Raw genomic sequence first — 15,201 nt, forward strand, 5'->3', positions numbered from 1 at the left:
TATACAGTCCAACTGGTAGTGTTAAAATCCAGATGTTATTACGAGTATATGTCCTCGATTTAATCGGATAATACTCTGCGAACTTATTTTCGTATATGAGATGATTATATTTCCGTCATAATCATGGAGAGACTATACATTACCAGCCGTTTCTCTCCCATTTTGATCAAATCGAAAAAGCCTGTCTACTAGGCGTGAAAATATCTCATATAGCTTTTATATAAGCTTATGTCGTTTGAAAAAGCAAATTCAATCACATATAGCAAGCAAGTAGCATTTTTATATAGGGTACAAATATGCTCCAACAGAGTCTATGATAATACGTTTCATATTCTCAAAATCCATATCTCCTCATTTTGAATAATAAGAGATTATAACGCCCGTGGGCGCTGGTACCAGTAAACTTTGAATTTTTTAAAGTATGCATACACTGGAGATTGTGTGATATCGTGATAAGCTAATATGATTGTCGAATATTCATTTATGGTAGCTACTAAAATAATAAAGACAGTGGTTGTTACCCCTCTGCAGAGGAAATATCGACATATGTGATTGGTTGGCATACAATCCAATTAGGTTGGATTGATTTCTCGATTGATGCAATTTTGGATCCAAACTTAACACCTTAAACATGCCAAGCATATTAATTACAGGTTGGTGTAGTGATATTGCATTTTCATATGAGAAATTTTTTCGTTGTAAAGATGATTTGAGGGTGTTTTTTTTTTCTCAAACCCTAGGATTGGTTTAATAATTGTTCTCTTTATATGATGCATTTGGCGTGGTAATCTTTGAATGACTCGTATGTATCCAGAGACCATATTCGTATTTGTAATCCTTGTAGGATTCAAATTATATTATGGCAGCCACCTGACTCAATTATCAGGTTTAACAATCCTTTAAGTGTTTTTAGAAATTTGGTACAAAACCAAAAATCCGGATTAATCAGTTGAAGATATCAACTTTATAGATCTCTTGAAGAGTCCTTAAAAACACGAAAAATCCACGTTTTAGCAGCATAAAATCTATTCTCTTTCCTTTCTTAAGTCTGCAGTTAGAATTATGCTAGCATAAACTCGTCTTTAAGATATACTAGAGTTATTATTTTGATGCTTATTTTTTGAAAAACTCATGTAGTTGAGTTAACATCGATAAATACGTCAAAAGTTATTCTCTTTTCCCTTGGTTTAAGGTTTTGTCCCGTGTGGTTTTCTTGACAAGGTTTTAACGAGACAACATCTCGTTGACGTTTAATTTTCTTTCAAAAATGTTGATATTTGTGATCTTTTTCCTTCGTCCAAAATTTTTCCCATTGGGTTTTATTGGCAAGGTTTTAGTGAGGCAATTTAATTTAACATGATGGTCATCCAAGGGGGAGTTGTATCACTTTTGGTTGTTTAGTGGATTCCCACATTTGATTAAAGAAAATTAACTTAATCATCTCCTAAGAATTTGGATTTCCTTTTCACAAATACGACTTTTGTTCACGTATGATAAGGTATTCATATCTTGGCACTTTGTTGAAGAAACTACATCAACTATTTCTGCAAATCATCTCCAAGAAATTAGTAAACCAAGAAGCAAGTCCTCAATGTATTTAAAAGAAGCGTGGAGACTCGAGAACACTACCATTAGAAGACTAACACAAAAGAAGACTTCATCAACTGAGAAATTTCTCACGAAAGCATTAATATCTCCAGCATTCAAGAAATTGGTTTATGGAAATTGGTTCGACTCGAAGAATTGCAAGCCAAGATTCAACTGAAGTACTTATCAGGGGGAGTACCAAATTAGAAGGTATTGTACTGGACTATCACGTTGTACTCTTTTTCCTTCGCCAAGGTTTTGTCCCACTGGGTTTTCCTTGTCAAGGTTTTAACAAGGCAACATATGCATGTCCAACTCTGTTTTAAGTTTTCTCATGATTGTACTCTTTTCCCTTCGATCAGGTTTTGTGCCTTTGGATTTTCCTAACAAGGTTTTAATGAGGCAATATTGCTTAGATACAGTGGTCATCTAGGGGGAGTGTTATAAACGGAAGTTTATTAGGTAGATGCCCACTTTAGCGGGACCCATTACTTGGGCACCAAGTATGTAAACTTAATAAATAGAGTCCCAAACCTTTGTAAACATATATTGATGAATAGAATTTGTCCCTTCTTCTTCTCTCTACTTTGTGTCGTCTTCTTCCATTTTTCTATATCACAAGAAAAGTAAGTTCGGGAGGTGTTTATTTGTTGTATTACCTTTGGTAGCGTTTAACTGCGACCTTGTTACAGCTGGGATGACAGGAACTGATCCAGATTTGGGATGAGACGTGTACAATCTGAATGGTGGAGAGGGGAATGACTCTAATATTAGGATTCGTGGTGGGGTGAAGAATGGAATGATCAAAGATCTGAATTGATTGCCCCATATTTGGCCCATATTAATCATCCCAGCTTTAGCATTTTCAGTTTAACAGTTGGGTTTTCAGACTCTGTAAACAAAATTGCTAGGTTAGGTTTAATTAAATTGGCAAAAGTTACGAGACTCCATAATATAGATATGCTTAACTCGTTTAACTAATCGTAAATTTGGTTGCTAGGCATTGGAAGTTATGTAGCGTTTAATTCACTCACGAAAATGATATGAGCTAAACTCATTGCCCAATTAAGGTTAGTAATATACATAGGTATACCCTGGGATTCCAATGGGGAAACTAATCTACCTATATCTGAAATCATCCTCATTTAGGACGGATAACATAGAATCATAAATGGTAAAAGTCTCACATAGCACGATATTGCATGATATATATTGGGCGGGTTAAAGTGTATCTCGTGTTGTGTCAAAAAAATAGTCGTGTTGTGTCGAGTGTACCTTGTGTTGTGTTGTCCTAAAGAATTAGCCATGTTCTGTTGTGTCGTGCACAATATGACATTTACACGACGACAAATTGTTACTGATGTTCTTTATCCATAAGAATCTCATCCCTAAATCAGTAGATGTTCTTCATTTAAAAAATCGGCAGATAAAATGAAGTATAGCCGCCGGTTCTAGGTCATATAAACTTTTCGAAAATCATACCCAAAATTAGTAGATGCAATAAAAGTATAAATGTCGATTTTGGTATGATTTTCAGAGACCTGCATAACCCAGAATCGGAAATGATTCTATATTGCATTTTCCCATTGTATACAATAGGCCATAAAAATGAAAAATGTATGCCGAATCGGGATTGATGTTCTTCATGAATGAAGAACTTCAAGAACAATCGACCATCGTGTAAGTGTTATACCACCTAATTGTTTCTTTGAACCCACAAAAATTAATGCTAATTAATCAGGGATAATTTAGTCATTAAGTAAAATAGTTGGTTAAGGGGTTGTCCATTTTGTTTCAAAATATATTTTTTTTGTCTTGTAGTTGGAGGCCTCAAATAATATGCCTAGACCTTAAATTAGGAAGGTAAATTAGTTGTACTATAATTATCCCCAACTAATTTTTTTAGCTCCCGCAGTGTTAACATTGGGGGGAAAATATGGCTAGTCTAATTTTGGAACTTTTTATATAAGGAGCCCACCATTAAGATACCATATATTAGAAACCCAAAATTAGTTTTAGAACTATTAGTTTTACTATACTGACCTTTTACTATAGTAATTATCTCCCCTCCTTAAAAAATACTAAGTCATATGAGCTCCCACGTCGGACGGTGAGTATAGCACCTCCCTCAAATTAAATTAGATAAAAGCTTTCACACAAAGCAATTCTGGAGAGGACAAGTGGAGGAACTCTATTGGTCGAAACGTTAAAAACTGGATTACACTCTGTTTACACCCTATATTTAACTGGTCATTAATAACACCGTTAGCAAAAACGTGGGTATACAATACTTATGTGAGGATTTACACCTAACTAAAAACTTACACTTTGTTTACACCAAAAATTTAACTGTACGTTCGTTAAATTGTCATCAGCTAAAACCATTTCTTTTTACTTTCTTCTTCGGTCACGTTTCTTTTATTTTCTTCTCCAGTTCTTCAGTAAAAAAACGGCTGCCATAGTTCCCATCTTTTGAACTCAAAAGAAAGTAGAACTCGATGATTTCAATGGTGAAACAATCATGGACTGAGAGTATTCGAAGCAATAGAAGTTGGACTATCCTCTCTGGTGAGAGTTTCTTCATCTTAATTTACACCGACAATTATTTTCTTTTATTATGGTTTCCAAAAATCAATCTGTTCAATATATATCTGATTTGTTTGTAAAAATCAATCGATTTTTATACTTTTAATCAAACTTCTTTTTCTATTTTGTTAATTTTGGGTATCATCAGGTTTGATTTAACTCTTCCATTACAAATACAGTTATCACAAAAAAGGAAAAAAAAATCTCTCCTCCTAAAAATATCCCTCTGACTTCAATCCCTTTGATTCAGGGTAATCTCTTAATTGTTTGATTAACTTATATCATCCAAATACAGTAGCTTGGCTTCGATGTTTGACTGTGGTGATAAATGGCGCAGATTCTTTGACGGTTGATTTGAGCTCTGTAATGAATTAGGATTCAATATGGTTTTATGTGAATTTTATTGATGCACATGGAAGGAGTTGTACTGCCTCAAAAATCAGAACCAACAGAGTACACGAGCGGTGTTTACTAAAATGCCTAGATGAATTGATTAGTTTTTATGCTACCGTAAGGCTGTTGTTGCTGAATGAGGGGTTTAATGGGTCCAGGTGGTGTTAAATGTTGTCATCAGTTGAAGGACATGGTCCGGGTAGGAGGCGGAGTTGTGTTTGGCAGAGAGAATGCTCACTGAGCATGCAGATGTCATAACTTAACGATCAAACAACCCTAAGTTCAGTTATTTCAACTACATCAAATGATCTTTCAAATTGGTCAAGACTCTCAAGTTTATGGCCGCTTCTGTATGGTACCAGTTGTTGCTTTATTGAATTTGCTTCATTAATAGGCTCGCGTTTCGACTTTGATCGTTATGGCTTGGTACCAAGATCGAGTCCTAGGCAAGCGGACTTAATTTTAACAGCCAGCACAGTAACAATGAAAATGGCCCCCTCTTTAGTAAGATTATATGAGCAAATGCCTGAACCAAAATATGTAATTGCTATTGTACTATTACAGGAGGGATGTTCAATACTGATTCTTATAGTACTGTTCGAGGAGTTGATAAGCTAATTCCTGTGTATGTTTATTTGCCAGGTTGCCCTCCTAAACCGGAGGCAGTTATCGATGCTATAACAAAACTTCGTAAGAAGGTATCTCGAGAAATCTACGAAGATAGATTTGGGTCTCAACAGAATAATCGATGTTTTACTACCACTCACAAGTTTTATGTTGGACGTAGCACGCATACTAGAAATTATGATCAAGGATTACTCTATCAATCGCGATCTACTTCAGAGATACCTTATGAAACATTTTTAAAATACCAAAGTTCAGTATCTTCCCATGAATTAGTGAATTAGGGAGACTGCTTTTCTTTTATGCAGAAGAATAGCAAATACCCTTCACTTCAATTTTCAAAAATTTCGTCGTAAACGTGAACTACTTATACAAATGAAAATCCGGGAGAGATTAAAAAAATGCAGGGTCGTTTGTCTGCTTGGCTAGTCAAGCATGGGTTAGTTCATAGATCTTTAGGCTTCGATTACCAAGGAGTCGAAACTTTACAAATAAAGCCCGAGGATTGGCATTCCATTGCTGTCATTTTATATGTATATGGTTACAATTATCTACGCTCTCAGTGTGCCTATGATGTAGCACCAGGCGGACTCTTAACTAGTGTGTATCATCTTACGAGAATAGAGTATGGTGTGGATCAGCCAGAGTGCATAAAGTATTTGCCCCAAGGATAAATCCCAGAATTCCATCTGTTTTTTGGATTTGGAAAAGTGCGGATTTCCAAGAACGGGAATCTTATGATATGTTGGGAATCTCTTATGATAATCATCCACGCCTGAAACGTATTTTGATGCCTGAAAGTTGGATAGGATGGCCCTTACGTAAGGATTATATTGCTCCAAAATTCTATAAAATACAAGATGCTCATTGAATGGTAAGAACCTAATTTTCTTTTTACGCCGCGAGATATCCAAGGAATTTTTTTACAGTCTCTTCTAGAGTAATAGAACCTTTTTCCTATATATGGATATGGATGCGCAAAAAAATAGGTCCTCATTGAGATTCCCAAATTTGGAAGATATTTTATTTATTTCAGGCGAGCCGGGCTAATAAGATGAATAAAATGAGTTTTGTACCATGAACTTTGTACCGCGCACATCACTTAGATAGGCTCTCGAAAGTCACGTAAGGGGAATAATGAAATGGAATATGAAAAAAAGAAGAAATAAAAGAGGATAGGATTCCACTTGTACTGGATCTTAATTTCACATTGTCTAGTCGGATCTTTCCACACCCCTCGAGACTATATATAGTATTGGGTTTTTAGAAGCAACTAACTTCATATTGTAATTCTTTTTTTCACTATTAATATTTAGAATGTTAGGAGGAACCTGCCATGCCATATAATCAAAAAAAGAACGACGAGATCCATATAATAAAGGCCCACTTCTTATCTTTAGCCTAATTTCTTACTCAACCTGTATTTTTTCTTTTCCCTTATTCTTTTCCTTTTTTTATACAGACTTTAAGAAAAAGGGTAGGATTTTCTCTCTCTAGACATTCGGACGAAAGCATGTATGTATGCTGATTCATATCGAATTTGTATGAGTATCTATTATTAACCTGTGGTTAATAATGGATGCTCAATGGCAGGAACTTAACAGTAGATACTCAATGTCAAGAACCAGATTTGAACTGGTGACACGAGGATTTTCAGTCCTCTTCAACGAATACTAGGCCGTTCGTTGAAGATAAAAGTACATCGAAGCCATATGAAGTCTTACCATGAGCAGACTGTATCCATTGGGAAAATATGGGTTTGATCAAGATTTGTTTCTCTGGAGTACCAAAAGCAAGCATGACATCGTTATGAACATAAAGTCCCAAAGTATGGAACCCCAGAAAAAGGCTGACCCAACTTAAATGGGATTTGATAGCTTCTTTATGGTCTAACATTCTTGCCAATACATTATCTTCATTCTGCTCCGGATTGTAATCTCTAATGAAGAATATCGCTCCATGAGCAAACGCCCCTGTCATTATAAACCCTGTGATGTATTGGTGATGAGTATATAACGCAGCTTGAGTAGTAAAGTCTTGTGCTATGAATGCATACACGGGTAAAGAATACATGTGTTGAGCTACCAAAGAAGTAATAACTCCTAATGAGTCTAGAGCAAGCCCTAATTGAAAATGAATCGAGTTATTGATTGTGTCATAAAGACCCTTATGTCCACGTCCTAATCGACCCCCCGAGGAGTGTGTGCTTCTAAAAGATCTTTCATACTATGCCCAATCCCGAAGTTAGTTCTATACATATGACCAGCAACGAGAAAAAGAAATGCAATAGCTAAATGATGATGAGCCATATCGGTCAGCCACAAACTTTGCGTTTGTGGATGGAATCCCCCGAGAAGAGTTAGAATGGCAGTTCCCTCCCCTTGGGCGGTACCAAATAAATGACTATCAGAATCGGAGTTTTGAGCATAAAGATTCCACTGACCTGTAAAAAGTGGGCCTAACCCTTGAGGATGTGGTAATACATTTAAGTAATTATTCCATCTAACGTACTCCCCCTGGATCCAGGAATAGCGACATGAACTAAATGCCCCGTCCAAGCCAAGGAACTTACTCCGAAGAGTCCTGACAAATGATGATTTAGACGAGATTCGGCATTTTTAAACCACGAAACGCTTGGTTTCCATTTTGGTTGCAGGTATAACCAACCCGCAATTAAGGATATGGCAGAAAGAAATAATAAAAAAAGAGCCCCGGTATAAAGATCTTCATTAGTGTGTAAGCCAGTTGTATACCACCACTGATAAACACCAGAATAGGCAATATTCACTGGTCCGAGAGCACCTTCTCGAGTAAACGCTTCCACCGCCGGTTGACCAAAATGAGGATCCCAAATTGCATGCGCAATCGGTCTTACATGTAAAGGATCTTTTACCCATGACTCAAAATTTCCTTGCCAAGCTACATGAAATAGATTTCCGGAAGTCCAAAGAAAAATTATTGCTAACTGCCGAAGTGAGAAGCAAAAATATTCTGATAAAGACGTTCCTCAGTAATATCATCATGACTCTCAAAGTCATGTGCGGTAGCGATACCAAACCAAATACGACGAGTAGTGGGGTCCTGGGCTAAACCTTGGAAATATTAATGCCATAATGCTTTTCAAATCCTCCTAGCCATTATCCTACTGCAATAATTCTTGCTAAAGAGAACGCCCATGTTGTGGCAATTCCACCCAGAAGGTAATGGGTTACTCCTACAGCACGTCCTTGTACAATGCTCAAGGCTCTAGGCTGAGTAGCAGGAGCAACTTTTAATTTTTTATGAGCCCAAACGATGGATTCAATAAGTTCTTGCCAATAGCCGCGGCCGCTGAATAGAAACATTAAACTGAAAGCCCAGACAAAATGAGCACCTAGGAAAAAAAGATCATATGTAGATAATGAAGAACCATAAGACTGAATTACCTGGGATGCCTGTGCCCATAAAAAGTCACGGAGCCACCCATTAATAGTAATGGAACTCTGCGCAAAGTTTCCTCCCGTGATATGAGTTACCACTCCTTGATCGTTTATACTACCCCAAACATCTGACTGCATTTTCCAACTGAAATGGAATATTACTACTGAAATTGCATTGTACATCCAGAATAGACCTAAGAAGACATGATCCCATGCGGATACTTGACATGTTCCCCATCTTCCAGGTCCGTCACAAGGGAAACAAAAACCCAAATTTTCTTTATCAGGTATCAAACGGGAACTACGAGCAAATAGAACACCTTTCAGTAGTATTAATACCGTTACATGGATCGTAAATGCATGAATGTGATGTACCAAAAAATCCGCGGTTCCTAATGGAATAGGTAACAAAGCTACTTTACCACCTACTGCTACTAAACCACTACCCCCCAAATCAAGCTGGTGCTTGTTGTTGCACCAGGAGCTGTTGCACCAGGTGCTAAAGCGTGAGTGTTTTGTACCCATTGAGCAAAGACAGGTTGTAATTGAATTGCGGTATCTGAAACATATCTTGCGGACGCCCTAAAGCGCTCATGGTATCATTATGAATATACAAACCAAAACTGTGAAAGCCTACAAATATACATGCCTAGTTGAGATGCGATATGATTGCATCGCGGTGCCTAAGGACACAATCTAATAGAACGTTGTATCGAGTAGTTGGATCATAATCTCTTACCATAAAAATGGCTACATGTGCAGCAGCATCAACTATGAGAAATCCACTGATCCACATGTGATGTGTGAACAACGAAAGTATTGTATCATAGTCAGTAACGAGATATGGATAAGGAGGCATGGCATACATATGGTGAGCTACAATAATGGTTAAAGAGCCTAACATAGCTAAATTTAGAGATAATTGAGCATGCCATGACGTTGTTAGCATTTCATATAGCCCTTTATGGCCCTGGCCTGTAAATGGACCTTTATGAGCCTCTAAAATATCTTTCAGACCATGACCAATCCCCCAGTTAGTCCTATACATGTGACCGGCTATCAGGAAAAGAATTGCAATAGCTAAATGATGGTGTGCAATATCGGTCAGCCATAGACTCCCTGTTACTGGATCTAATCCTCCACGAAAAGTAAGAAATTCGGCATATTTTGACCAATTCAAGGTGAAAAACGGGGTTGCTCCCTCGGCAAAACTTGGATAAAGTTGAGCCAAAAGATCCCGATTCAAGATAAATTCATGAGGAAATGGGATCTCCTTAGGATCTACTCCAGCGTCTAGAAATTGGTTAATTGGTAAAGAGACATGTATTTGGTGTCCCGCCCAAGAAAGAGATCCAAGTCCTAATAACCCCGCTAAATGATGATTCAACATGGATTCTACATCTTGGAACTAGGGGTGTAAATAATACCCGAAAATACTCGGCCTGCCTGTATCCGCCCGAACCCGCCTGTACCCGAAGTAGCCCAAAGCCTGTTATGGCCCGTCATGGACCACCCGGCCTGGCCTAGATTAATTTATTGGGCGGTCTCGGGCTTTGCGATTAATTATGATGCCCGGCCTGGTGCCCGGCCTGGTGCCCGGCCTGAAAGCCTTCTATGTGCCATTAATCATTTAATATCCTCTTAAAAAGACTTAAAAGTTACAATTTTATAATTGTCAATTTTGTGTCAAGAAAAATAAAATATATAATTGTTTTTTTACTTATAATTAACCTTTTCAAAACATTAATGGTAATATATTTTCTTATTAGAAAGTTTATTGTACTCTAATTAATTATTTATTATAGGCTAAAATTAAAAATTTGTCAGTGTAATTTAAATATAAAATAATACTATCACTTACGATATGCGATGTTGGAAAGGAAAGGATATTGTATTTAATACCGTTCATTTGAAAATTTAAACTTTAAAAAAAAAATTCAAAATAGTGGCATGTCCGGCCCGATCTGGCCTGCCCGTATAAAAAGCGGGCTTTGGACGGTCTTTGAGTAGCAAATTATCTACTTGTGCCCGGCCTGTCCGGCCTGAATTTGTTTACGGACTCACAAATATTAATCCTGGCCTGCCCGGTCTGTCTTAGTTTTTGGGTCGGGCGGCCCGGCCTGCCCGAATTTACACCCCTACTTGGAACCAAGGTTTGAAAAACGGCTGTTTTTTCCGAAAAAACGTCCGTTATAACGCTCACGCCCATATACCGTGCCCGTGAGGTTCACCAACACGCTTACCTAAATAACACCGATAAATAGGAAAAAATGGCGTTATTTAGACCCGTTATAACCGTTTTCACACCTGTGATTACCGTTTTTCTAAAATTAATATTTCAGTTTTTTTCTTCTAAATAACATTTTAACACACGTTTTTTACACCGTATTTTCCGTTTTCATACCGGTTAAACCCGTTTTTAAGGAAAAAAAATTTGAGTTGGAGAAATTCTTATACAATTTTTAATTTCAAACTTACAACTAAAATTTCATAAATAATCATTAAACACTTCAAATTTTATAAACTTACAATAAGTAACCTAGTGACAGTAGTGCTTGAAATTTTAAACTTAGACAAACCAACTTGTACCGGCATTTTTTTTCGACTTATTCAAGTATTTTCTGTTTCTCGACGATTCTCAGTTGATTCCTCCCCTCTTCCTCCGCCTCATATTGGTTCGCGTAATGCATTTGGCTGTCGTAGTTAACAGTATCGTCATCTTCATAACCATAGTCTTCTTCCTCATTATCATTACGATTATCTACTTCATTATTGATATTAATATTGGAATTATACTCTTCATTAATTCCTCGGGTATCTTCTTCTGGACGATCTTCAGTGTAATGAGAATTGTATATGGGATTTTCATTTTCATGACCTTGTGTATTGTCTCCAAATGTTAGGTTACCAAAGTCATAAACAAAGTTACTCACTGGCAACCTTTGATATGAGATTTCAACTTCTGGATCATGCCATTCGTATGGTGGAGGGAGAGGCTCTGGATTATTAGTTGCTTCCTCTTCCAATTCATTTAACCAATGTTCTTCCTGAGGTAAAACTGGTGTTTCATCATCCCCTGCTATCCAATCAAGCATATTTTCATCTGTCAGCAGGCTATGAACATCGTGGACATCGATGTTATGTCGCTTTGCTTTACCTTGAACTCTTTGCTGCTCCAATCTTAAATTGTACTGAACATATACCAAATCGTTTATTCTTGACGAAACTAAACGGTTGCGTAGTTTGGTGTGAATTCTTTCAAACACACTCCAATTCCTCTCGGATCCAGACGATGTGTTTGTCTGGCTTAGTATCTTTACCGCGATCCTCTGGAGTGATGGAAACTGAGCACCGTATGACAACCACCAGCTTACAGGATCACCTTGCAGAGCAGCCAATCTTGCTGATGGTGATGCAAATTGGCCTTGCATCATTTGCATTCTTCCCGCCTAAAAATATCAAAAACTGTGAATAGAAATTCATATAATTACGAAATTAATTGTTAATAAAAATTCACACCTCTAGCATGCATGTCGCTTGTTCTTGAGGGCTACTAATCATTTTTGATATAACTTCACTGAGACAAATTTGGGCTGAGAAATTTCATTGTTGATGAGATTGGCTGCTGGGTTGTAGATATAATATGGATTCAGAAAATGCGCTGCAGCATGAAGAGGAGAACTCAACTGATCTTTCCATCGTCGGTTAATCACACCTACAATAGAATTATTTCGAGTTTTACCCAAACCCCTTTCTATAGTTTCCACACATGTAGCAAGTGCATGAAAAAATAACCCATGGTAGGTTTATCTGAATCCAAGAAACGGATCATTTTCAATAAAGGACCAACCATCATGCATGCATTTTGGCATGTGTGCCAAAACATCTCATTCAAAATAATGTTTTTCACATCTTTAGCCGTACGAGTTTTTCCTTCTGGCGAGTTCACAAATTCTTGGTCTACAAAAAGACTCTCGATTGCATTACGTTGATCAATGATACTTTTGATTGCGATAAAATTTGTCGCAAACCTTGTTAAGCCAGGGCGCAATAGATTGCGTCCCCCAGAATGTTGTCTGAATCTAGCAAGAACCCAACCATGATTATAAATAAATTTACTGATTTTTCTAGCTTCTGAAATCACACCTTTAACAAAGGGGAACTTTTCAGTATCTTCCAACATTAAATCCAACACATGAGCTGCACAAGGTACCCAAAAAAATGTACCATACTCTATGGCCAATCTCATACCTATTAAAACAAAATGAGAAATGAATTAATAATATATAAAAATAAACAACTGTAATTAAATTAAGTTGTAATAGTTACCTGCGGCTTTGAATTGGGATCCTTGATCAGTTACTATTTGAACAATATTTGTCGGACCAATATCTTCTATAACCGGTCTGAACAAACTCATCAAATACTCTGCTGTCAACCGATTATGCTCGATGTCAACGCTTTTCAAAAATGTTGTCCCATGGCCACTGTAAACTAAGAAGTTTACAATCGTATGGTTATTTTTGTTTTTCCAACCATCTGACATGAGTGTACACCCATACTCTCTCCAATAATTTCGTTGGACCGACACCACATCCTTCTGAATCCTTTGTTTTTCCTGCCTTAATAATGGGTTCGACAACTTATAGGAAGACGGAGCTCTGTATGATTTTCCGAAATTTGCAACTGCATTGAATGCCTCGTGGTACTGAGTTGAGTTGGCCACATTGAAGGGAATATCATTAGCATAGAAAAAACGTCCAACAGAAGAATCAACTTTTTCCCGGCATGTTTTACTTCTCCCAAAATTCGCCATGCTAGGTTGAGAATCCCTATTAGTATTATATTGTCCTCCCATATCTACAGACATCCTAGGTGCTTGGTGTGGTGTACGCATTGAAGAACTAGGTATGTCCATAGAGGCCTGTGGACGCTGTGATGTACCTTCTCCGGCATTAGTATTCTTACTTTTTCGTCCAAAAAGGTTCTTCAACTTCGATAACCCGCCCATTTTCTTTTGTGTTACCGGCGCTTGTTCTTCTTCATCTATATCATGCACAGGGTTCCACGGTTCATTTTCATACATATCTTGAATTTCTGTATCTTCATATTCAGTTTCTGGTACTCGTTGCCGTTTTGCTTTGTTTCTGTCTTGCACCCATACTTTTGCTAAATTTTTAATCTCAGGTGGCACATGCATGCAGGGAGTAATTGTACCTCTTTGTTGTGCCAAATGCATTTTGAAACGCGAAATTCCCGCAGACACTTCTTTTTCACAAAAATTACACTTCAACTTTTTACCATCACTCATTACAGTACAATATGCATGAAAAACATCTCGTTTTGCAGATGTTGATCCTTCCATTATATTCTGTAAGTAGGAAATTTCACATAGCAATAAGTGACATATAAATACAAGTTAAGTGGACATATTCCATCAATATAAAAATGGTTAGAGTAGCATTATAATTAGAAATCACAAGTTGCATTAGTCATTTACTCAACTTGAATATTAAAAGTTGAAATTAAGGATCGTGTAGCCTCTCATTTTTTCATGATTGAGAACAGGAATACAAACATACCATACATCAATTCATCATGCCATTTTTTTTATAAAGAAACAATGATTTTTTACGTGCCAACTGATTCAAGTTGATGGACTATTTAATTATGAATATTAACATTTATTAAAACATTTCTTAAATAAATGATAATAAAATGAACAAAAAATCTATATTTCTTAAAACATTTCTTAGATAAAAATGAAACATTTATTAAGTAAATATACGTTAATAGAATGAAACATTTCTTCACTTAACATTTCTTAAATATTTCTCAAACATCATGAAAGAAAAAAACATCGATATTTCTCAAACATCTATATTCACTACTCTAACATCATGAAAGAAAAAAACGATAATAAATAAATTAATAACGTATTAATAAATTATATCTCTAATTGAATGAAAAATCTACAAAAAATAATTAATATTACCTCTTAAACTTGTATTTGAGAAATTCAAAATGTAAAGCATTCCTTTGAGCAAGAAGCAGAGAACCAGAGAACCAGAGGTATTGATTTCATTTCAATTCTCTTCTTGTCATTTTAAAGCATTCCTTTGGGCAAGAAGACATAATAGCTAGCAAATCGAAATATTCTTGAAACATTTGGAATCTCGTTGCATGCGTATATAAGCACAGGCTAGCTATGTCTTTGATCATGAAACCAACTACTCTTTTTACTTTTTTTTTTGTTTTATTTCTTTAACTTTTGAGTCTGAACTCTAAAGTACAGACCACATGTAGCATATACTGTACACACCTCCAAATGCAAAAGAAAAAGATAAATCGACTCCCTGACTTCCCTCTCTCACTCTATTTTTCTCTAGCTAGTCTCTGACTCTCTTCCTGTTGCATTCCTTGTTGGTTAGTCTTGTAGCAAGTAGCTAAGAGCCTAGGAGTATTATTTGACAACAAAGTTTTGACTGCTTTTGAATCCGAATATGCATTATTGAAATATTGGGGAATGCATTGAACTATTCGAGTGACAACTTGAACATATCAAGTGGATAGTGATAGTATGCGTGTATAA

This window comes from Papaver somniferum, unplaced genomic scaffold (genome assembly GCF_003573695.1).
Source record: "Papaver somniferum cultivar HN1 unplaced genomic scaffold, ASM357369v1 unplaced-scaffold_132, whole genome shotgun sequence".
Lineage (NCBI taxonomy): Eukaryota > Viridiplantae > Streptophyta > Magnoliopsida > Ranunculales > Papaveraceae > Papaver > Papaver somniferum.